The sequence below is a fragment of the Pongo abelii genome, chromosome 5 (genome assembly GCF_028885655.2).
Source record: "Pongo abelii isolate AG06213 chromosome 5, NHGRI_mPonAbe1-v2.0_pri, whole genome shotgun sequence".
NCBI lineage: Eukaryota > Metazoa > Chordata > Mammalia > Primates > Hominidae > Pongo > Pongo abelii.
The window spans coordinates 42,050,113-42,076,149 of NC_071990.2; the positions used below are offsets into that span (position 1 = coordinate 42,050,113).

General features: G+C 40.8%; 2 protein-coding genes and 1 non-coding gene across 3 annotated transcripts in view; 1 reads left to right on the forward strand and 2 right to left on the reverse strand.

Annotated features, from left to right (window-relative positions):
* The window catches only part of USP49 (ubiquitin specific peptidase 49), an 80,100-nt gene that overhangs the window by 13,929 nt on the left and 40,134 nt on the right, over positions 1 to 26,037 (reverse strand). The gene's annotated exons all lie outside the window — the stretch shown is intronic.
* MED20 (mediator complex subunit 20) overlaps positions 1 to 26,037 on the reverse strand; it is a 116,073-nt gene that overhangs the window by 270 nt on the left and 89,766 nt on the right. The gene's annotated exons all lie outside the window — the stretch shown is intronic.
* Positions 24,398 to 24,537, forward strand: LOC112134050 (small nucleolar RNA SNORA8). Its single transcript, XR_002915634.1, has one exon. It is a non-coding gene; the product is annotated as a small nucleolar RNA SNORA8 (small nucleolar RNA).

Below are 26,037 nucleotides of genomic sequence, written 5' to 3' on the forward strand. Positions count from 1 at the left end.
CTGGTGTTTCACATACCAGTGGGAGAGATGAAGAGCCTCAAATAAAAAGTCAATTTTAGGTCGATTGCAATGTTTTTCAAAGCAGAGGATAACATGATATAAGATAAAAATAAGAAAAAGAAAGTCCTCACCAGTACAAAGTATCATTTTTATGAGACGTGACTAAGGAACATTGTATATGTGGTTTTTTGTTTTGAGACGGGGTCACTCTGTCGCCCAGGCTGGAGTGCAGTGGCGGAATCTCAGCTTACTGCATCCTCCACCTCCCGGGCTCCAGCGATTCTCCCGCCTCAACCTCCCGAGTATCTGGGATTACTGACGCCACGCCACCACACCCGGCTAATTTTTGTATTTTTAGTAGAGACGGGGTTTCAACATGTTGGCTAGGTTGGTCTCGAACTCCTGATCTCAAGTGATCCGCCCACCTCGGCATTCCAAAGTGCTGGGAATACAGGCATGAGCCACCGTGCAGGGCCATATATGTGTTTTTTAATTTATTTCTTATGTTTTTTTTCTTTTTTTGAGGTCGAGCCTCCCTCTGTCACCCAGGATGGAGTGTAGTGGTGCAATCTCAGCTCACTGCAACTTCTGCCTCCCTGGTTCAAGCGATTCTCCTGCCTCAGCCTCCCAGGAAGCTGGGATCACAGGTGTGCGCACCACCACACCCGGCTAATTTTTTTGTATTTTTAGTAGAGACGAGAGTTAACCATGTTGGCCAGGCTGGTCTCGAAGTACTGACCTCAAGTGATCTGCCCGCCTCGGCCTCCTAAAATGCTGGGAATACAGGCATGAGCCACTGCGCCCAGCCAACATCCGTCTTTTTGAAAAGAACATCTGCATCTTGTAGTAAGGGTGGGAAAACTTTTACCTTCTTTACTGAAAGGAAAGGTAAGTAAAGAACTGGACGAATCTGACTTAGGACAAGAGGTGAAGTGGCTACTGGTATTATAATATTTAACCAAACTACCGAAACAAAAGAAAAAAAAGCAACGAATCTTCCAGCTGATATATATGAAAATGCTTTTTAAAACAGTAGTAACATCCTAAGCATGTTTTTTTTTTTTCCTCCCAATAATGCTTCTTCAATATTGTTCATCAGAGAAGCCTTGTGGGCAATTTCTCCAAGGGAAAGAAGCTATACAACTATTTTTTTTTTTTTTTGAGATGGAGTCTTGCTCTGTCACCAGGCTGAAGTACAGTAGCGTGATCTCACCTCACTGCAACCTCCACCTCCCGGGTTCAAGCGATTCTCCTGCCTCAGCCTCCCGAGTAGCTGGGACTAAAGGCGTGCGCCACCACGCCCAGCTAATTTTTTTGTATTTTTAGTAGAGACAGGGTTTCACCATGTTGGCCAGGATGGTCCCGATTTCTTGACCTCGTGATCCGCCCACCTCAGCCTCCCAAAGTGCTGCGATTACAGGTGTGAGCCAACACGCCAGGCTGCTATACAACTATTTTAAAAGAAAACTTTTATATCTTTGTAACTTTGAAAGGCGTTTTCCCCTCAATACCAGAACTTAAAATTCCTTAGGCTGGGCACGGTGGCTTGCACACTTCGGGAGGTTGAGGTGGAAGGATTGAGGTCAGGAGTTCAAGACCAGCCTGGCCAACACAGACCTGTCTCTATCTAATCTATCTATCTATTTACTTATATATTTATATATTTTGAGAGAGGGTCTCTCACTCTGTCACTAAGCCTGGAGTGTGGTGGTGTGATCTTGGCTCACTGCTGCCTCCACTTCCTGGGTTCAAGTGATCCTCTCACCTCAGCCTCTAGAGTAGATGAGATCATAGGTGCATGCCACTATGCCCAGCTAATTTTATGTAGAGATGGGGGGGGGGTCTCACTATGTTGCCCAGGCTGGTCTTAAACTTCTGGGCACAGTGATTCTCCTGCCTTGGCCTCCCAAAGTGTTAGGATTATAGCTGTGAGCCACCACACCCGGCCTAGTCTCTTTAAAATAAAAAAAAAAAGGCCGGGTGTGGTGGCTCACGCCTGTAATCCCAATACTTTGGGAGGCCGAGGCGGGTGGATCACCTGAGGTCAGGAGCTTGAGACCAGACTGACCAACATGGTGAAACCCCATCTCTACTAAAAAAATAAAAAAATTAGCCAGACGTGGTGGCAGGCGCCTGTAATCCCAGCTACTCGGGAGGCTGGGCAGGTGAATTGCTAGAACCCGGGAGGTGGAGGTTGCAGTGAGCCAAGATCGCGCCATTGCATTCCAGCCTGGAGGACAGAGCGAGACTCCATCTCAAAAAGAAAATAATAAAATAGGCCGGGTGCGGTGGCTCACACCTGTAACCCTAGCACTTTGGGAGTCCGAGGTGGGAGGATCACAAGGTCAGGAGATCGAGACCATCCTGCCTAACGCGGTGAAACCCCAACTCTATTAAAAATACAAAAAATTAGCCGGGCATGGTGGCGGGCGCCTGTAGTCCCACCTACTCAGGAGGCTGAGGCAGGAGAATGGCATGAACCCGGGAGGTGGAACTTGCAGTGAGCCGAGATTGCGCCACTGCACTCCAGCCTGGGTGACAGAGCGAAACTCCGTCTCAAAAAATAAATAGATAAATAAAAATTAAAAAATAAAGAAAATAATAAAATAGGCTGGGTGCAGTGGCTCACGCCTGTAATCCCAACATTTTGGGAGACCGAGGCAGGTGGATCACCTGAGGTCAGGAGTTCGAGACCAGCCTAGCCAACATGGTGAAACCCCGTCTCTACTAAAAAAACACAAAAAATTAGCCGGGTGTGGTGGCAGGCGCCTGTAATCCCAGCTATTCGGGAGGCTGAGGCAGAAGAATTGCTTGAACCTGGAGGTGGAAGTTGCAGTGAGCCGAGATTGTGCCATCGCACTCCAGCCTGGGGGACAAGAGCAAGACTTCGTCTCCAAGAAATAAAAAATAAATAAAAATAAATAAATAATTCAATTCCCTAAAGATAGTTCCTCTCTTTTTTTTTTTTTTTTTGAGACAGAGTCTCACTCTGTTGCCCAGGCTGGAGTGCACTGGCATGATCTTGGCTCACTGCAACCTCCATCTCCCAGGTTCAAGCAATCCTCCTGCCTCAGCCTCCCTAGTAGCTGGGATTACAGGCAAGGGCCACCACACCCAGCTAATTTTTGTATTTTTAGTAGATATGGGGTTTCACCATGTTGGCCAGGTTGGTCTTGAACTCCTGACCTCAGGTGATCCTGAGGTCAGGTGACCCACCTCAGCCTCCCAAAGTGCTGGGATTATAGGCGTAAGCCACCGTGCCCAGCCGGTAGTTCTCTTTCAAGGTGAATTTCTTTCACCTCCATTTGTTCTCTACTTTTCATTTCTGTGAGCAAATGCAGTTTCATTATTATGAGGTCAACCCAGAGAAGTTCTAAATCCAGTGTACTGTGAGTAGCCCATTTTCCAGATGCCGTTTTTGGCCTAGTCCTATTTATGTGTGCCAAAACCCACAAATAAATAAATATACTGCAGGACCAAATTAGAGATTCTTCCCTTTTTTATTGCCTGTTCCAGATGGCAGAGGCATGTCTTTATATAAGAAACCCTCAAATCACACAAAGGGAAGCGACCTAGACTACCTTCAATCAAGCCAGATCATGATTTTCTTATTGCTAAGCACCCTTTACATCATTTTTCTGGATGTGTTTACCCACTTTCTAACAAGATATACAGTAGCCTCCCTTTATACATGGTTTCACTTTCTGAGGTTTCGGTCACCTGTGGTGCAGTACAGTAAGATACTCTGAGAGACCACATTCACATAATTTTTATTACAGTATATTGTTGTAATTGTTCTATTGTATTATGTTATTGTTTATTACTGTGCCTCGTTTATAAACTAAACTTTATAGGTGTGTATGTATAGGAAAAAAACATAGTATATATAGGGTTCGGTACTATCTGTGGTTTCAGGCATCCACTGGGGGTCTTGAAACATATCCCCTAAGGATAAGGGGGGAATACTGTAATCTTCTTCAGAGAGGAGATTATGTATATTTCTGTTTTTACCCCCTTATAATGCCAAGACTTGTGGGTGCTCAACTCTTAGTGGTCAAAAGTATTCTGTCAGAATTACCCTCTCACACAGTCTGGAATAGTATTGAAATAACCATTTTTGTTGATTTTTCTTAGTGCACAGCCAAATCAAAACACAGAAACATTAAAAGATGGAATAGTAAAGAAATGAATTTTCTTCTTGCTACTTAGTACCAACTAAGGGTACAAATTGGGTACACATTGATGCTTACAACTAATTCCTGGGACACAAAAGAAAGTAATGAAGGAATGAAGGGGAGGGAAAAATATCAAGATGCAGACAATTCCCAAGTTTCTCACTCTCACTAATTCAATATTCTTTGAAAATGTAGTCCCTGAACTATCTACCAACATCCGAATTCCCCAGGCTACTTGTTATATATATAGATTTCCTGGTTACTACTCCAGTCCTGATGAATCTGAACCTGGAGAGGCTCCTAAATCTCAATGATTCTTTTTTTTTTTTTTTTTCAGACAGAGTTTCGCTCTTGTTGCCCAGGCTAGAGTTCAATGGCGCGATCTAGGCTCACCACAACCTCCGCCTCCCGAGTTCAAGCAATTCTCCTGCCTCAGCCTCACAAGTAGCTGGGATTATAGGCATGCGCCACCACACCCGGCTAATTTTGTATTTTTAGTAGAGACGGGGTTTCTCCATGTTGGTCAGGCTGGTCTTGAACTGCCGACCTCAGGTGATCCGCCTACCTCGGCCTCCCAAAGTGCTGGGATTACAGGCATGAGCCACTGCACCCGGCCAGATGATTTTTTTGCACATTAAAACTTCAGTACAGGCCAGGCATGGTGGCTCATGCCTGTAATCCCAGCACTTTGGGAGGCCGAGGCGGGCAGATCATGAGGTCAGGAGATTGAGACCATCCTGGATAACACGGTGAAACCCCGTCTCTACTAAACATACAAAAAAATAGTCGGGCGTGGTGGCAGGCGCCTGTCCCAGCTACTCGGGAGGCTGAGGCAGGAGAATGGCATGAATCCGGGAGGTGGAGCTTGCAGTGAGCCGAGATCACGCCACTGCACTCCAGTCTCTGGGCGACAGAGCGAGACTCCGTCTCAAAAAACAAACAAAAAACAAAACAAAACAAAACAAAAAAAACTTTAGTACATTAATCCAGTAAATTGTACAGGGATGAAAGACTCTTCATAGAAATCAAAGAAAGAATTTTATTTCTCAAATTCTTCCACTTAGACTAATACTGTCAACAGAACTTTCTGCAATGATATATTCTCTATATATCAATGAGAGGGATATCAATATTTTCTATCTGTATATATTCTCTATGTATCATCAATCATATATATCGATATATTGAGACTATAGAGAATATATACAGAGCTGTCCAGTACTATAGTAACTAGTCACACGTGACTACTGAGCACTTGAAATGTGCTGGTGAGACTAAGGGACTGCACTTTTAACTTTAATTAATTTTAAGTCACATGTGGCTAGTGGTTATGGTTTTATATTAAGACAGCATAGACTTAAACACACCAGGACACTATCTTTAGCTTGCTCTGCTTTGCTTTTTGTTTCCTTTCCTTCGAAAGATTCGGTACTAGCTAAATCACATCTGAATAGCCTCCTCTTACAACTCAAAACCTGATGCCTGGCAAATCCCCATTTTAGCCTTGATGTGTCTTCAGGAATTTAATTGCTACCAAGATCTTATCATATGAAATACAGCAGAGCTTCAAATCCTACAAAGAGAGAATTATTTCTGTAAATGAATATAGCAACACCACACCCAGAACACTGATGCCTTGCGAAATCAACTCCTCTGCTAAAAAAAATATGCTGGAACAACCAAAAGCCAAAAGAGAAGAACACTAAAAAAACATTCCACATCCTCTCCATGGAGAGCTGTCAAATGAAAAGGGCACTCTGGAAATTCTTTCTTCTGATTTCATTTTCTGATCTATAAATCTGCTGATCACACACATCCTCTCCTGCACAGCCCTTTTCCCATTACAAATCTGTCGTGGCGACTCACTAACCTGCCATATGGGCAGAGTAAATCCATTCAGGAAAAACACAGGGCTACTTTGCACCTCACCATACTGATTTAAGCTAGGCAGACCAGCTTCTCTAGAGGAAAAACATGTATAATCATGAAATGGAAATCTCCTAAGAGTGACACAAAAGATAAAAGCCACCTTAACCAACAAACAAAATAGAGAATAAAGAGAATACCACCTCAGGTATACCCAGGTCAAAAAAGAAAATGTGTTTAACTCACCTCTTACACATACTCTGAGCACTTTATTTCAGAATAGGGCCTAGCACCCATTTGGCAAAAAGAGGAATTCTATTTTATATTTTTCTGATGTGTACAGGTTTCCCTTCATATTCTCAAAGGCCATCATTCTAACATTTCCACTTAAAATGTACATCATCCAGTGTGACAGGCAACTAGTACCCAAAACTGATCAACTTACAGTATAGTTGGGAAAGAACATGATGTGTCTGAATACTTCTACATCAGCAAGTTTTAAATAGATCAGCAGCTTTAAATAAATGTCCTGCACACCCTTGGTCGATCTGCATATAAGGAAAGTAAACCTGACAAAATATCAGCTTTTGCCTTTTTAATTACCATAGTTTTATTTTAAAAATCTGAGTCAACTGGAGCTAAGAACCATAATCAATATTTAAAAGCATTCTATAAATATCACTAAGTATTAAATGAAAAGATAATTAAATCTTTTCAACATTTATCTTTTGTTCTGATGAAAAACTTCTAGATTTATCATATAATTTTTTAAAAAACTCTCCATATGAGAGATGACAACATTAGGATTCTAAATATTTCAAAAAATCTATAGCTTGAAAATATGATGCCTTTTAATTGGAGTATTTCAATTATTCTCAAATAGCAAATTTCTCAGCAGGTCTTAACTGTGTAACTACATCACCAGAAATAAAATTTCTGGGGGTTGAAGGGGAATCAAGAAAAACAAAATGGGGAAAAAAAAGAGGGTAAATCTACTTTAGAAAGAATTCCATTTCTTCTCGCTCTCTCATCATATTGATTTCTCCTCAGTTGTTAACTAAGGACCGTAGAATAATCCTGCTTGGTCTTGGTGAGACCAAGTGGCATAAATTCCAGCTTCTGAGAGAGTAGACACTATGGTAACATGCTGACAGCCTTCATTTACATAAAAGAATACTAATTACGTGGTATCATCAACATCTGTGATTCTGCTCACTGCCATATGCGACAGCGCTGGGTATTTTAACCCTTTAACTTACTAAGTGTACCTAGAATTACATCTACCACAAAACCTGCATAGACTGCTTAAAGAGACACAGTGAATACACATTTACAAATAATGAATGTGAAAAATGAATTTCATTTTCTGCTAACATTTCCAAGAAGTATGGGAAAACATAATCTAATATCAATATATAGTTAAGAAAAAGATTTAAAATTCAAGGTAGAAATCAAAACAAAAACAAAAAGGGGGCCGGGTGCGGTGGCTCACACCTGTAATCCCAGCACTTTGGGAGGCCGAGACGGGAGGATCACGAGGTCAGGAGATCGAGACCATCCTGGCTAACACGATGAAACCCCGTCTCTACTAAAAAATACAAAAAATTAGCCGGGCGTGGTGGCGGGCGACTGTAGTCCCAGCTACTCGGGAGGCTGAGGCAGGAGAATGGCATGAACCTGGGAGGCGGAGCTTGCAGTGAGCCAAGATCGCACCACTGTACTCCAGCCTGGGCGACAGAGTGAGACTCCGTCTCAAAAAAAAAAAGGGGCGCGGGGGGCAGAAACTGAGAATGGTAGGGTTAGAGAAACTGTTCAGAAGTCCTTTGCTAAGGGACAGTGGATGAGGGAAGAGATTGCTGAATGGGCAGAGTGTCCTCACAGGCTGCTGCATTTTCCCATTTTCCCTGTCAGTGCCATCGTCTCTGAATAGGGGGTGGGTGGATGAGGGGTAACCTATAAGTCATAGTGCAGCTCAGAGACCCCCTGGAGAGGCTGAATTCTCTAAGAAGGGTTCGGAAGCGCTGACAAAATGTGTTCTTAGCTCTCTGACCCAAGAGCTGGAATGTCCACTTATGCAGCAGCTCTTGGCCACAGTCAACAAGACCTGACATGCTAGGTGTGCCAGAGCCCTTGTGAGGTGTGCTATCACTCATTTGTCATCAGTAATCAAGTGCTGATGTTCAAGAATGAGTGTCTAATCATAGGTTACAGCAGATGTAAGGTTATGCCAGCATGATAATAGCTCACTTGCATTAGGATCTGCTTTCTTCAATGAAAAAGGAGTAGAGTTCATCTAGGGAACTGGGCCTGGCATACAACACTGGTTTGCCCATGGAAAGGGGCTATCCCTGTGGCCATGCAGGGAAATGACAAAGGCAGAACACCTGACATGGCACAAATGCTTTGTTCCACACCCTCCGTACCTTCATCCTCTGCTCTCGTTTGCTTCCTTCCTCTTGCTACAAATATTCTCAAGTGTCTTCTGTCTAAAAAGAGAGAGAGATACACAGACAGACAGACAAAAGTTTGCCCTGCCTCTAGACTATCCTTGACACTATTTTTAGATTCTTTCTCCTTCTGGCAAGAGTAATGTGCAGGTACATCCTCCTCACAATTCACTCCTTAACATCTCCTTTTTGTAGAAACTGTTTTCTCAAAGGTCACTAGCAGTTTCCTTATAGCTAAATTCATTAGCCTTTTCTCAATCCCCATCCACATTTTTTCTACACTTAATACTGCACAAACATTCTCTCTTGAATTTTAGACAACTGTTCTTATCTGGTTTGCTTCCTGTGTCTGTAATTACATCTCTGTTTTCAGGTCTCCCTTCCTTGAAATTCAGGGTTTCCTTAATGCTCTGTCGTCAGCTCTCTTCTCAATTTTATCTATTTCCTAAAACTTTAAGCATCATTTAAATACAGGATTATATATTTTGATACTTTTTAAAAACTAAAAATTATTGGTAGTTTACATGCCATAAAATTCACTCATATAAAGTAAAAACCTGATAATTTTTAGTGTACTCACACAGAGTTCCACACTCTATTATTATTATTATTATTTTATTTTTTAAATTGAGACAGGGTCTTACTCAGTCACCCAGGCTGGAGTGCAATGGCATGATCTCAGCTCACCACACCACAGCCTTTGCCTCCTGGGCTCAAGTGATCCTCCCAAGTAGCTGGAAGCACAAGCGTGCACCACCATGCCTAGCTAATTTTTTGTATTTTTGGTGGAGATGGGGTTTTGCCATGTTGCCCAGGCTGATCTCAAATTCCTGAGCTGAAGTGATCTGCCCACCTTGGCCTCCCAAAAGTGTTGTGATTACAGGCATGAGCCACCGCACCTGGCTATTATTATTATTTTAGAGACAGAATCTCGCTATACTGCCTAGGCTGGACTCAAACTCCTGGGCTCAAGTGATCCTCCTGCCTCAGCTCCCCGAGTAGCTGGGATTATAGGCACATGCCACCACACCTGGCTCCCACACATGCTTTTTTTTTTTGAGACAGAGTCTCGCTCTGTCACCAGGCTGGAGTGCAGTGGCGCAATCTCGCTTACTGCAACCTCCGCTTCCCAGGTTCAAACGATTCTCCTGCCTCAGCCTCCCGAGTAGCTGGGACTACAGGCAGACACCACCATGCCCAGCTAATTTTTGTATTTTGAGTAGTAACGGGGTTTCACCATGTTGGCCAGAATGGTCTCAATCTCTTGATCTCATGATCCGCCCGACTCGGCCTCCCAAAGTGCTGGGATTACAGGCGTGAGCCACCACGCTCAGCCTTTTTTTCTTTTCTTTTCTTTTTTTTTTTTTTTTTGAGATGGAGTCTTGCTCTGTTGCCCAGGCTGCAATGAAGTGGCGCAATCTTGGCTAACTGCAACCTCCGCCCACTGGGTTCAAGTGATTCTCCTGCCTCAGCCTCCCGAGTAGCTGGGATTACAGGTGCCCACCACCATTTTTCTTTTCCTTTTTTTTTTTTTTTTGAGATGGAATCTCGCTGTGTCATCCAGGCTGGAGTGCAGTGGCGCTATCTCAGCTCACTGCAACCTCTGCCCCCCGGGTTCAAGCAATTCTCCTGCCTCAGCCTCCCGAGTAGCTGGGACTACAGGTGTGCACCACAATGCACAACTAATTTTTGTATTTTTCGTAGAGAAAGGGTTTCACTGTGTTAGCCAGACTGGTCTCGAACTCCTGACCTGAAGTGATCCACCCACCTAGGTCTCCCAAAGTACTGGGATTACAGGCATGAGCCACTGCACCGGGCCACTCCCACACATACTTTTGAATCTCAGGTTGAATTTTCACATAATAATATCTGCTTTATGGTATACTACTATTAATGATATTTTCAGGATGAAACTACTGAACATGTTTTGTACTTTTTTGTTTGGTAGCAGTGATGATCCTGTACTGAGCTTATACATATATAGTTTCATCCAGGTCTCCTGGTGATCAAGATCTGTAAGACGACTGATGGGTGTTAAGGAGATGCCACTTGTGGTACAAAGTTAAGCAAGCTGGCCCTGAAGGGATCATACTTTTTGATTAATTAACTTAATATTCTTGCTAAAGAGTTCTGTACCTAAAACCTAACCCCTTTTCCAGGAGGTCAGCTGACTGGAAGCAAGATGACAAAAGAAGACTGCTCATATTAAATTCAAGGATTCTGAATACACTGGGAGAACACATGTGTATACGCACACACACACACATGCACACACACATGCATAGACTTAGAAATGTTATCCTTGACTCTCTGCAGAGGAGAAGTGGCAACCAAAAGTGGATGAGAACCAGATTGGCTGGGTAAGGATTAAGCTTCAGAGCTTAGTAGTTTGTGCTGCCTCCAGATCAAAGGGGCCTACTTGCTACAACCTGGTGAGGCCATTCATAAAGCTGATGTTAAACAAGCATGACATGCATTTTGAGCCACCCCAGGATCCTGTCCCGAATTTATCCCACTGCTCAATAACAGTTCCCTCACTAACCTGGGGAATCAGCTCTGTCCACACCTTGGTCAGCTAACCCAACTTCCCTATGAATCCCAACACATGAATGTTCCAACCAATGGAAGAAAGATGTCACTCACAGGCCAGAATTTTTCTTAAGCCAAGAAAGGATTATCCTGTGCAAGAGAACCCCTGATCTCATTTCCTAACTCTTCCTTTTACTGAAGATAAGCATTATACTCTGTCTTTAGCCATACTGTATATGTGATCCAATGGCACACAGATCAGCTCCATTAAGTGCAGCACATGTACAATGAGACTTGCACAATGCAAACTACTTCCTGTGTGTCATTCTGATTGGGATTACCACATTAGTATTAAGAGTCTCCCTAAAGGAAAGTGGGGATAAAAGTCTGTACAGAAATGAAAAGATTTCTCTTTTTAAAATATTTGTTGAGATTTTGTGCTTTTGAAATGGAACAGGAAATCAACTGGGGAGAAGAGCCAGATACAAGGTTGGGTTTGGATAATAAACCCCCAAACAGCATGTGGATATCTGCAAGCAGGTATTTAGAATATCTATACAATAAAACCCGTAAGGAGAAACCCAAAAGCCACTCAAAGTCTTTTGTTTTGTTTTGTTTTGTTTTAGCATGATCTCCCTGACAAGCTAGTGATAAAACAAGGTCCAAACTAAAGGCTCCCTGTTCTCTACTGCCACGTGGGAAAATTTTATCCCTACCACTGAGAGAATCAGGATTTACCCCTTCTAAAAGCTGACCAAAGGAATCATGGTTCATCCCTGTAGTATGCCTCTCTAACACCATGTTCTCTACAGCAGCTAGACAGGCAATCGTAAAAAAAATACATACATATATACATATATCAAAGTGTATATATGTATATATGTCAGACTTTCTTGAATTGTACCCTTGAAATATGTGTGGTTTATTTTATGAAAATTATACCTCAATACAGTTGTCAAGCATTATTCAAACACATACACAGATATGAGTAATTTACTCCTAATAAAATAGGGGATGTAGGCAGTGGCTTCTTAAAAGTATTAGGTGAAAACTGACAGGAAATGTTATAATAGATGGATAAGGCTGACAATACCTAACTCTACTGATCAATTTTGCATGAAACTAGGGCAACTAGACCTCCCTGATTCAACGCCATGAAAGGTTCATAGCAGCATTACATATTATAAAATACTCTTGCTAAAAGAACTGAGCCTGAGTCCCAAGAAGCCTTTGGATCTAACTACCAGGTTATAGGAAACATAGGAGCCAAGAACATACTATCATAGGCTGCAGTTAGCCAAATCACCAAATCAAAATGTGGCAAATGCTACAGGATCAGTCAGTCATATGGGTTCTTTAACAAATAAATGGCATGAGAAAAAGGCAAGTGGGAGTGGATTTGCTCTAGATTATCAGAAACCTAGAGACACAGCAATCAAATGCAATCTGTGGTTCTTACTTAGATCCATACTTGAACAAACCAACCATAAAAAGATATTTTTGAGATAACTGGGGAAAACTGTTTTAAAATACTGTCTGTATCTAGCTACACCATTAGTTTTTTTTTTTTTTTAAGTTTTATTGAGGTATAATTGACATACAGTGAGCTGCACATATTTAAAGTTTATAATTTGGTAAGTTTTAACATATGATATAGTTGTGAAACCACTGCAATTAAAACAATAAATACATCAGTCACCCCTAAAAGTTACCTTGTGCCCCTTTGTAACCCGTTCTTCCAGCTTCCCTCCCTATCACCACCCTTAGTCCACAACTAGAGAAACTGAACATGGACTAAGTATTAAATGACACCAAGTAAGTATTAATTTGATGTGATAATGGTGCTGTGGTTCCATTTTTAATCTTTGTATGTAGAAATACCTCTGATATATTTATAGGTGAAATATTAATATTATGATTGATATATGGAATTTGCTTTGAAGTACTCCAGGAAAAAAAAATAGAAGGACAGAAAAAACAAGACTGTCAAAATGTCTATAATTGTTGAGGCTGGTTGACAGGTACATGGAATTCATTATACTATTCTCTTTATTTTGGGGTATGCTTGAAATATAACATAAAAATATTTTTAGGCCAGCATGGTAGCTCACACCTGTAATCACAGCAATTTGGGAAGCCAAGGCGGGCAGATCGCTTGAGCCCAGGAGTTCAGGACCAGCCTGGACAATATGGTGAGACCCCATCTCTACAAAAACTACAAAAAATTATCTGGGTGTAGTGGCATGTGCCTGTAGTCCTAGCTACTCGGGAGACTGATGTGGGAGGATTGATTGAGCCCGGGAGGTTGAGGCTGCAGTAAGCTGTGATTGTGCCACAGTAGTGAGAGAAAACCTTGAGATACAAGCTATTCACAAATTAGATAGGTTATGAGATACTCTTCATTTTTACCATCATTTCTAGTTTTACTTTGAAATGTACCCTTTGAAAAATACCTCCCACCTCATCCCCCACACCAAATCAAAGTGGTGCAGTTTTTCTCAGTAGTGTTAGTCACAGAGATTGCCTGCATCAGCCTTTCTGTCTGGGCCTCAAGTTGCCCCCAACCCCACCACCCTACCAAATCTCTTTCAGTAACCTCGTCAGATTTTTATCCACAATTTGTCCACAAAATTTCCTGATTATCTCTGTCTTTGGAGGGCATGAAGCCACTTTAGTCAGTCTGTTAAAATGCCCTTGCTTAGCCAAATGTTGTTCTCTCTTTCTGAAACTTCCCCTTTACTGGGAAAGAAAAGTCCGAGGCCGGGCATGATAGCTCACGCCTGTAATCCCAGTAACTTGGGGAGGCTGAGTTGGGTAGGTCATTTGAGGTCAGGAGTTCAGGATCAGCCTGGCTAACACGGTGAAACTCTGTCTCTACTAAAAAATACAAAAATTAGCTGGGTGTGGTGGTGGGCGCCTGTAATCCCAGCTACTCTGGAGGCTGAGGCAGGAGAATTGCTTGAGCCTGGGAGGTGGAGGTTGCAGTGAGCCGAGATCGCACCACTGCACTCCTGATTTTTTAACAATTCTGCTCCTTCCTCATGGACTCCAATTATCCAGATGGAAAGAAGCTCATCCTATACATTTATAAGTCTCACTGTATTCTCAGCAAACAACAGCACAAAAATTATATATTTAAAAATCCAATATTTTTATTTTTCAGACCCCAGTCCCATAAAGGTTACCCCCAGTCTACATGACATTGGTTTTACAAAGCAAAATCTGGCCACACAGATCCAGCACAGTATTCACAAACACCAACCAACAGGTTGGTTTTCAATCATAGAAACAATGTGAAAAATAGCACTTAGTCTAGTTTAAAAAGCCTATTGAATCCATAATGTATGTATAGTAGAGTAATAGAATACTAGTGCTACCACTGTAACAGTTAACTACCAAATGTATTTTCTCTGAGAAAATTATTTCAAACTTGCAACTTGAGATGCCAAGAATTGCTTTCCCAGCTGCAGCTCAAGCAGTGAAATTGGGAATCTCCCTCCTCCCACTTTCTCCACATGGCTGAAGAGGGCTTTCCACACATGGTCATTTGTATGGCAGACACATATACATTAGGAACTGTCTGCAGAGAAAAAAAGGAACAATTTCTGTGAATAGAAAATAAATCTGACTGGAATTTACAAATGGATCCTCAAGATTAGATGCTTGTGTTGGTTATTTTGGTGGTTGTTCTAAGAAATGGGAACCCGTCTTCCTGATGTCCTGCTGCTTAAACGACAGCAGTCCATTTAGTTCTGTGCCTCTCCTGCAACATACCAAAGTATATCTGTCAGGAAGGAGGCCCATCATATTTTGCATGAATGAAGACAACTTTTAGGCCGGGCACGGTGGCTCATGCCTGTAATCCCAGCACTTTGGGAGGCCGACGTGGGCGGATCACGAGGTCAAGAAATCAAGACCATCCTGGCCAACATGGTAAAACCCCATCTCTACTAAAAATACAAAAATTAGCTGGGCGTAGTGGCACGCGCCTGTCATCTCAGCTACTCAGGAGGCTGAGGCAGGAGAATCGCTTGAGCCGAGATCACACCACTACACTCTAGCCTGGCGACAGAGTGAGACTCCATCTCAAAAAAAAAAAAAAAGACAACTTTTAAGTACTTGGTTTCAAGAGAAAAGATGACAAATATCCAAAGAAAAGGAGCCAAATACACAGGACTATTTGCTAAATATATACAGAAGGAGAACACTGGAAGCTACAAAGAGATCACTCATCATTCATGTACTTTAATAGGGGATACGTTAAATGAATTATAAATCAGCCATACATGGAAACCACCAGTTATTTTTAAAAAAGGAAAAAAGAGGCAGGGCTACATGTACAACAACTCAAAATATAGTATGTGAAAAAAGCAAAGAGGCAGAACAATGCGTATAATATATCATGAATATACATTCAAGCATACATATACACACTCATGCAAATAAGAGGATAAACAAGAAGCTGGTAACAGCACATGCTTTGTGGGATGGAAATGGAAAGGAGACTCAATGGTCAACCTTTGTACCTTTTGGGGAAAAAAAATCACATTACCTATTTTAGAAAAGGACATGGCACTGAGAAGATTCAGTGTTTCAGTAATCTTAAAAATTGAGGCATCAGCAAGATTACTGAAGATAAGCACAGAGCTAAAATGGTTTACTGTTTTCCTTAGGAAGTAAGATTTAGAGATAGGCAATCTGATATTTATGGTATATAGAGTACCTAAGGAATTCTAGTTAGTAGCACTAGCTATTACAAAAAGAGTCCCCTCCCCACATCTTTTCCATAAGCCGATGACTGCAAAATGCAGGCTATGAAGAGTCTGTACTCTGCAGAGTGGCAATATAGCAGAGCCTCAGTCAGTCAAGTGTCAATCATTTGACATTTCTTATCAACCAAGGTACCAAGGTAATTTCTAGTCTTCTTCCCCAGGGGCCACCACCAAAAACTGTCCATACAAGTGAATTTGTGGGCAGACTCTCTTTTCCCCAACTCTCAAGAGATCTTCCTTCCCCTCATGGAACAGCTCCTAACATTATTGCAGTGTACTAGTAATCTCTCTCAATATCCAACCAACCTCTCTGAAGTGGGCAGTGGAGGTGGTGGGGGGATCGGGAGAGAGGGAGAGAGAGAGTGTGTGGGGGATAGACAGTGAAGGGAATTGGCTGAATGGTGAAGCACCCCTCCTCCATACCATTCTAAATTTAAAAGGTGCACTATAAGCCTCAGTTTCTTAGTGCCTAAAGTTGGAGAGCACTAATACCTACACTTCAGAGAGCTGTTCTGAGGGAGGCTCAAATGAGATAGCCACGTACTCTGAAAGTAGTTACACATAATCAAAATACTGGCTGACTTGGCCAGCCTTGTTACTCATCCCCAGGCCAGTTATTTTTGCCTCCACAGAGCCTAAAGTCAGGCTGGTTTTCAGCATCTTATAGTAACTGAGTCTCTAGTTTTGATTTTATCCAGGAAATTTCATCTAATAAGGTGTTCATAATAAGCTATTCTTAAACAAGAAAATGGAGGACACTTTTATATTAAAAACAAGAAAAATCACTATCTTTTTAAAGCAAATTTGAGGGTTTTTCTAATATCCATTTTCTTAAATCTTTAAGAATTGTTTAATTGCAACACAGTGCAAGGATAATAAAAGTCCAATTTAGATGTTTTTAAAAAAAAAAAAAAAAACCATAGCATCGCCGGGCACAGTGGCTCATGCCTGTAATCTCAGCACTTTGGGAGGCCGAGGCGGGCAGATCACCTGAGGTCGGGAGTTCGAGACCAGCCTGACCAACATGGAGAAACCCCGTCTCTATTAAAAATACAAAATTAGCTGGGCGTGGTGGTACATGCCTGTAATCCCAGCTACTCGGGAGACTAAGGAAGGAGAATCGCTTGAACCCAGGAAGCAGAGGTTGTGGTGAGCCGAGATCGCACCATTGCACTCCAGCCTGGGCAACAAGAGCAAAACTCTGTCTCCAAAACAAAAAACAAAAACAAACCCATAGCATCACAAAATGCAGTCAAATTAAAGAAAGCAGAATCAGCCTTAGCTCACTCTCCAGTGGGGGTATGCCCATTGAATACTTACAGGTCCAAGAGAATGTGCTGCATGGCAAAAATATAAAGGGGGCCTTCTTTCAAATAAGGCACAGAAGGCATTTCAAAGACGTGAACTGTGCATGAACCCTCATCTCTTGTACAAGAATAAAGAAGACGTACTTCTGGGAACTCAACTATAGTGAGCAGGCACAAGAGGTGAGAGGACTGGGCCCTAACTTGTACAAGAATCAAACAGGCTGACCACAAAAAGAGGGCCAGTGCATATCCAGGCAATGAACTTACTACAGTTTAAGTACCACAAATCTTAGCTACCTCTGCCCTATTTTAAAATATCAACCTCCTGGTGTGCCAGTAAGTCTCACCATTTGAATTAAGACATCAAAGTCCCTATTAAAGGTAAATATTTTAAGAGAAACACCCTAAGCCAATCAACTACCAATAACTAAGTGCAGGTTAATTTACTGTAGCAGGAGATGGAAAGCAGAGCTCAGGCATATGATACTGCCTAAGTAAATGTTGACAGAAAGAAACTGAAGAGGAAGGGAAAAGGATGAATCATTGCCTGAGATCCCACAGAAGGCAGTTCCGAGCCTTAAGGTTGTAATGGACACCAACAAGAGAGGTCACTTAAAAGAAAAAAAAAAAAAAGATATGAGAACACAAAAAATAAGTCTCACTGACTTCATAATTTTTTCCAGCATCTCTCCTATGTTGCCTGTGGTAAATGTGCTGAACACTGTACATACCCATGAAATTATTATATCAGTGAGGTATATCCTTAGCAAATATTCAATAATAAAACAAGGTATATATGTAATTTATTAAGTTTTTAAGAGATATGAATAACTAGAAAAGTAATTATTCTAAACTAACCTTTAGAATAATAACCTTTAGTTTATGAACAAGGTGTTGTGTGAGCCTGATTTCTCAGTAAATTTTAAAATTATTTTTGTCTTTTTTCCCTCAAGACAGCCTACCATTGAATGTTTATTATTTTTAAGTTAGTGATCACAGACAGCCTATAGCCAAGGGTAAATAAAGAATAGCTTGTTTGAAGACAGGACAACAGTCTCATCAAACCATCTAATTTAGCTACAATCAACTTATCAAAATATGTATCATCACTATACCTACTATTCACACAGAAACTTAACAGAACTAATAAGAACTAAACAGGGCCAGGTGCAGTGGCTCACACCTATAATCCCAGCACTTTGGGAGACCGAGGCAGGTGGATCGCTTGAGTCCAGGAGTTCGAGACCAGCCTGGGCAAAATGGTGAAACCCCATCTCTACAAAAAACAGAAAAAGTTATCTGGGCATGGTGGCATGCACCTGTAGTCCCAGCTACTCAGGAGGCTGAGGTGGGAAGATCCATTGAGCCCAGGAGGCATAGAGGCTGCCGTGAGCTGAGATCACGCAACTGCACTCCAGCCTGGGTGACAGAGCAAGTGAGACCCCATCTCAAAAGAAAGAAAGAAAAAAAAGAACTAAACTGCTTTGAAGGAACTATGAATAAGAAACATCCTATCTAATACTGGCAGAAGCAAAATACAAAATAATACATATTACGCATTCCAAGAGACCAAACAATAGATCTCTAAGGGACCATTTAATGCATTACTAATTCTAAGAAGCCAACACATATAAGTCTGCTGACAAAGAAAATATGCCATAGAATTGTTCCAGACATGATTTGCTCCTTAATGGGAAGGTGGGAGCAGGACTGTTAAGGTGATGATGTCATTGAGCAGGTTCAAGAAATAAGGAATTGTCACATGACAATGATATAAAATGTCTCCAAAACAGCAATTAAGGTTTTATCTTCTGAGGTTGAAGTTAGAAAAAAAAAATAATAATACAGTGGACACAATAATCCATCTGCTAAAAATACTAAAACCCTGAGGTTTGAGTGACTGCAGAGTTCTGGGGCCCCCCAAACCCAATCAAAGTGACTTAGATACAACCTCACAGAGCCAAAGAGAGTATGACTGTGGAGGACTGCCAGCCTCCTGTAGAGGACTGTGGAGGACTGCCTGACCACAAATTGAAGGTCAGCAGTAAGAGGGGAGCATCCTCTGACCAATGGTTAGGCAGTGTTCTTCCTTCAGCTAAAGACAGCAAGTCTCCCAACTAAAAAATACAACTACTCAAGCCTGTTGATATCATATAAGAGCCTGATACCAACAGTCACTCTGCACTGATTCCTTGCACAGAAAACCAAAATTGATTTTCACATACCTCGGCTACAGGGAGAGAATGTAGTAACAACCAAACTCAAATACTAGTTGGCTTAACAGTTCTATTTCTCACTGAAAATGACTCTTCACTCCAATGATGTTGATCATATAAGTCAGTTCCCAAGAAACTGGGCATCATACGTTATTCTTACAAAATTGAGGCTGAGAACCTTTAGAGATAAGGCCTAGACCCTAGTTATGACTTCACCAAGGTAATGCCACCTGGGAGGGCTCTGAGTAAGAAGCTAGCTAGCTGGCATTTTCAGAGGTAGGTTACTCCCCATTTATTTAAGATTTCTCCAAGTAGAATATAGTCAGGCCGGGCACGGTGGCTCACGCCTGTAATCCCAGCACTTTGGGAGGCCGAGGCGGATGGATCACTTGAGGTCAGGAGTTTGAGACCAGCCTGGACAACATGGTGAAACCCCGTCTCTACTAAAAATACAAAAATTAGCCAGGGGTGGTGGTGGACGCCTGTAGTCCCAGCTACTCGAGAGGCTGAGGTAGGAGAATTGCTTGAACCCAGAAGGCAGAAGTTGCAGTGAGCCAAGATCGCACCACTACCCTCCAGCCTGGGCAATAGAGCAAGGGGCAATAGAGCAAGACTCTGTCTCCCAAAAAAAAAAAAAAAAAAAAAAAAAAAAAAATTGCCTGGGTCCAGGTACTTTTTGGTATTTTGATAATTAAGTTGCATTACGAATAATTAAATCAGCTATCATTTATTGAACACTTACTACATCCAGGCACTGTTCTAAAACTTAATATATGTCATTTATTTTTCTCAACAATCTAATGAGGCAGTAATTTTAACCCCATTTTAAACAAAATAAACAGGCTCAGAGAAGTAAAGAAACTTCTCCAAGGTTGCACTGCTGGTACACAGCTGAGCTGTGAGATGAATTACAAAGCCGGCTCTTAGTCAAATTTGATTGACCACTCTCAGAATTTAAAATTTTTTTAATTTACATTTTCTAAATTACTAAAGTAAAATTCAACATTCTTTCATATATCTATTGGCTATTTTTTCTCTACTGTCAGCTGACAAAACATATAATCACCACTAAAGCTACCACTCACATAAGAACTTACCAAAACTAGTAAGAACTAAGCTGCGGCCGGGCGTGGTGGCTCACGCCTGTAATCCCAGCACTTTGGGAGGCCGAGGCGGGCAGATCACAAGGTCATGAGATCGAGACCAGCCTGGCCAACATGGGGAAACCCCATCTCTACTAAAAATACAAAAAAAAAAATTAGCCGGGCATGGTGGTATGTGCCTGTAGTCCCAGCTACTTGGGAGGCTGAGGCAGGAGAATTGCTTGAACCAGGGAGGCAGAGGTTGCAGTGAGCCAAGATCGCACCACTGCACTCCAGCCTGAGAGACAGAGCAAGACTCTGTCTCAAAACAAAACAAAACAAAACAAAACAACTAAGCTGCTTTGAAGGTGCTATCAATAGAAACATCATATTTAATACTGGCAGAAACAAAATAATAGGCACATATTCCAAGAGATCAACCAACCTTTGCCTATTTTTTGATTAGGTTGTTTTATATTTTTCATATTAAATGATTAGAGTTCTTTATATATTCTGAATACAAGGCCTCTGGCAGTCAGATGTGTTGTAAATATCCTCTGTCTGCAATTTGTCTTTTGTTTACGGCATCTTTTGTCATACATAAGATTTACAGTTAATACAATCATATGATGCATCTTATAATTTCATCTTTTGTTTATGAAATCCTTTCTTATACCAAGGTAATGAAGGTACTTGCCAACAGTTTCTTCTAAAAGTTTGAAGTTTACACTTGGGTTGTCAATACATCTGGATTTTTTCTTCCTACCCTCACCCTTAATCATTTGAAATTTTGATTGGCGTTTATTGAATTTATAAACTTATTTAGGGAAAATTACCTCTTTATTATATGAAGTCTTCCCATCCATGAACATGCTATCTCTCTGTTTATCCAGGTCTTTTGATTATGTTTTCTCCCCAAGATATATATTTCTTGTTTAGATATTTCCCGGATATTTCATAGTTTTTTTGTGGCTACTGTGAAGAGAATCTTTAAAAAAGTATACATTTACTAAATGATTATTGCTGGTAGACAGGAATGTGATTGATTTCTGTATTAGGTTTAATCATATGAAACTGCAAATAAATATTTACTTGACCATTTTCACCTACATAAATTATAATTTTGTATGGTTGAATCAAAAGTTGCTGATCTGAAACTCAGCAACCTTGCAGAACTATTATTATTAGCTCTAATAATTTGTGGATTCTCTTGAATTTTCTTTTTTTTTTTTTTTAGATGGTGTTTTTCTCTTGTTGCCCAGGCTGGAGTGCAATGGCACGATCTTGGCTCACTGCAACCTCACCTCCCGGGTTCAAGCGATTCTCCTGCTTCAGCCTCCCGAGTAGCTGGGATTACAGGCATGCAACACAATGCCCGGCTAATTTTGTATTTTTAGTAGAGATGGGGTTTCTCCATGTTGGTCAGGCTGGTCTCGAACTCCTGACCTCAGGTGATCTGCCCACCTCAGCCTTCCAAAGTGCTGAGATTGCAGGCGTGAGCCACCGCGCCCGGCGGATTCTCTTGAATTTTCTATGGATATCTACATAGTCTTCAAATACAGACAGCTTGGTCCTCTCTTTTTCTTTTTCTTGTCTTCTGGAATTAACCAGGAAGTTCAGCTGATTAGTAAATATAAAGGCTGATAGTGGGCACCATGTACTGTTCTTAACTTGAGAGGGAACAGGTCTGTAGTTTTACTGTTAAGTGTGATGTCTACCAAAGGAAGTTTTGGTTAACTTTAGGTTAAGAAAGTTTTTTATTTTTAGCTTTGTGAAAAAAATTTAATCAGACTAAATATTAAAGTTCATATAATGCTTTCTTCTGAACCTATTAAGAAAATAAAAAGACCTTCCCCTTTTAAAAATTAATATGTTGGATGATATCAGTGATGTATTTTCTGATATGAAACCATCCTTGCATATAATAATTTAAACAAACTATTTGGTCTTGATGTTTTGTTTTTTAATACAATAACACATTCAATTTGCTAGTACTGTTTAGATGTTTCAAATCCATTTTTAGAAGATTAGCCTTTCATTTTCTTATAATATACTGACCTTCCCTGTTTTGTACCAAGATTATACTAACCTCAAAACCTGAGATAGCAGCTTTCCCACTTTATCTCTTCTCTGAAACAGTTTAATTATTCTATGGTTTATCTGTTCCATGAAGGTCTGATAAAACTTACCTGTAAACCTGTCTCATCTAGGCATTTTGTAGGATTGTTTCAATGTTTAATATAGCTAAGTTCAAATGAAGATCCAAAAATCCTCCCAGTGATCACAGGTCTCCAAGTCTTGGGAAATTATGCCTTGGTAACCTAGTGTCTACTTTAACCCCTACAGAAATTTCATATAAGTTTATACTTTTGAAAATAAATAAATAGTATGTTAATGACAGAAAGACAATGATGGAGCAAACAAAACAGATCTGCAACCAATTCAAACTTAGGAAAGCAGGCCAGGTGTGGTGGCTCACACCTGTAATCTCAGTACTTTGGAAGGCCAAGCCGGTGGATCACCTGAGGTTAACCAGTTTGAGACCAGCCTGGCCAACATGGTTGAAACCCCATCTGTACTAAAAATACAAAAATTAGCTGGGCATGGTGGTATGTACCTGTAATCCCAGCTACTCAGGAGTCTGAAGCAGGAGAATTGCTTGAACCCAGGAGGCAGAGGTTGCAGTGAGCCGAGACCGTACCATTGCACTCCAGCTTGGGCAACAAGAGCAAAACTCCATCTCAAAAAACAAAAAAGTACAGCTATCATTTTTGAAATAAACTAATCATTTTTCTTCACCACTAATTCTCCTGAGCTTCTAAATCCATACTTCACATTAAACATTACTCAAACTAAAATTAAAACCACCACAACAACCCATAACCTCCGCTTTTAATGGGCTGTCTATATGATAAAGTCCAAGTTCCTTAGACAGAACTTCAAAAGTATCACACATAATCTGACCCCAAACAACCTTCTCATATTATCTCCCACCCTTTCTTTGCGTCCAAACAACCAGATGGACTGGTCTATCACTATTTCTTCAGACGTCCCAAGAACAGTCAATTCCTTGAGATGCTATCCTTCCTCTTCTGTACTAACCCTCAAAAGCCAGCTTAGGTCCTGTCCTTTTTTAAAGGCTTTTCCTGACCATTCTACTACCCAGTGAATCTCTCCCTCAAAGAACACCTCATTGTTCACAGTCCTCAATTGTTTTATCTGGTTTACTAACCATAGTCCAAACTCCTTAAGGCAAAGTCTGTACTGTTTTTTTACCATTCACCCCCTGCACAAGGCTCTTGATATAAAGAACTAAGAACTTGACCCCAAATCTTTCCTGGGCATCTTTTACTCATTACCTGAGAGTCTTGATTTGTAATTCTAGGTGGAGCTGCTTCCTTTTGATAAATTAACTGAGCAGAGACAATTATCTTCTGAAATTCTGTGATGATAGCTCATTTAACCTATTCTCTCCCAGTTCTAGCTACTTTGCAGGGCACTATGTAAGACTATCATGCTTTCCTAGCTACATATGTATGTACTGGCAAATGCCTAAGTCCTAGTATAAACAAAATTGGGTATGTGCAGGCAAAAAAGTCAAATGTTTAAAAAGACTTGGCTTTCAATAAACAGCTCACACACATGGTGTGTTGCTTGCAAAGAGAAAAAACAAGCACGGTAAGAATGCCATTTTTAATGGCTCCCAAAAATATGACATACTTAAACGTGTTTTTTTTTTCCAACTAGAAACCTGGTGTTATTATGAGGACTGGGTTGTTCAAGGATATCAGCTTCCATGAAAGGGTATTTTTGACAAGTACTTTATCACTAGAAATTAGTCAAAAAAACATTTTCTGAGCGCTCGCCTACAATATACCAAACACTATGCTTTAGGTGTAGAAATCAGCCAAAACAAGATTAGGCAACATTACAAAAATATCAACTAACTAAAATGATTGACTAATTGGATGTCTTAAATCTTAAAACACTAGAATAATTTAATTGCATTGCCATGGTATCTGCCCTCAATAGTTTATTCCTGCCGGGTGTTCAAAGATCAGTGCCATAGAAATTCAGTATCTAGCACCACTGATTTTCTTGGCTTTGTGCTTGTTAAAACTTGGTATTTCTATTGACACAGTATTTCTTTTTTTTCTTTCTTTTCTTTTTTTTTTTTTTTTTTGAGACAGAGTCTCACATTGTTGCCCAGGCTGGAGTGCAGTGGCGCGTCCTCGGCTCACTGCAACCTCCACCTCCCGGGTTTACGCCATTCTCCTGCCTCAGCCTCCCGAGTAGCTGGGACTACAGGTGCCCGCCACCACGCCCGGCAAATTTTTTGTATTTTTAGTAGAGACGGGGTTTCACCGTGTTAGCCAGGATGGTCTTGATCTCCTGACCTCATGATCCGCCCGCCTCGGCCTCCCAAAGTGCTGAGATTACAGGTGCGAGCCACCACACCCGGCCTTGACACAGTATTTCTGTAGTTCTATAGTTTCCTCATACTGTTCAGATTCATATAGTCTTCAACAGCAGCTAGAAAAAACTCACTAAGAATAAATATAATCAAATATTTTTTATTCTTTTGCTTCTCAGTAAATGTTTTCCCATTAATTCTCATAGTAGAAATAACTTCAGAATTATAATAATAAAGTATTTCAGCACTTACAGGAAACAGTACTCCAATAACTTCTCCTACACTCGAACAATTTTTGAAAGATTTTAGAAAAGTGATTCTAATTTGAAATTCAAATAGTGCAAATAAATCCACGTAAAATACCTATACCAAACCTTCTCTCTCAGTAGTTCTTATTGGTATGGGTAAAAATATAGGTTAAAATAAGGCAAAGGTGGACAAGATTATCACAGCATGTGTGTAAGATTTCTGAAATGTAAGAAGTAGTAGCAAGATTTCTGGACCCTAGAAAGGGCCAAATGATGAGGTTTGCGGTGATAGTACATTTGGAAAACCCTAGTTATTAACCTAGTCCACACTATTCGGCATGTGATTTCAAATCTGTCTTGGCAGTTTATCTACGAAGCTGTTGCTGAATTCTGCCCTTTTGGCAAAACACTGCCAATGTTGGTAAAGTGAGCACAAAACTAAAAAACATGTTGAGTATATTAAGTGGGTCCACTTTGTTTAAAACTTTAAACAAAGCTTTAACCTATACACATATTTGAATAGCTAAGAACATTGAAACATGCACGCCCATCACTAGGAAGAAATCAAAGTAGGCAACTAAAGGAAATTCGTCCTATTTAAAGTTCTCATGAGTTCCTCTGTAGTATGGGGCATTCTTGGGTCTCTGATGTCCTTCAGATGTCTGACCTATGATTCTCTAGTTAATAACTACCAATTCCATTCCTATGATACCCATACTTTACCTCACTCTATCATAACATCGAGCACTGAGCACTATCTAAAAAGTCTCTCATGCTGTTGAGAAAATGGAAACAATGATTATACAATAATAACAGCAATAACAATTAGTAAAGAACATCAAGTATCAGGTATTTTTCACATCTTCTCCAGTCCTAAAATGCCCAGATGCTATTATTCCAATTTTATATATGAGGATCTTGAATATCAGAGAGGGTAAATGATATGGTTTGGATCTGTGTCTCCACCAAATCTCATGTTGA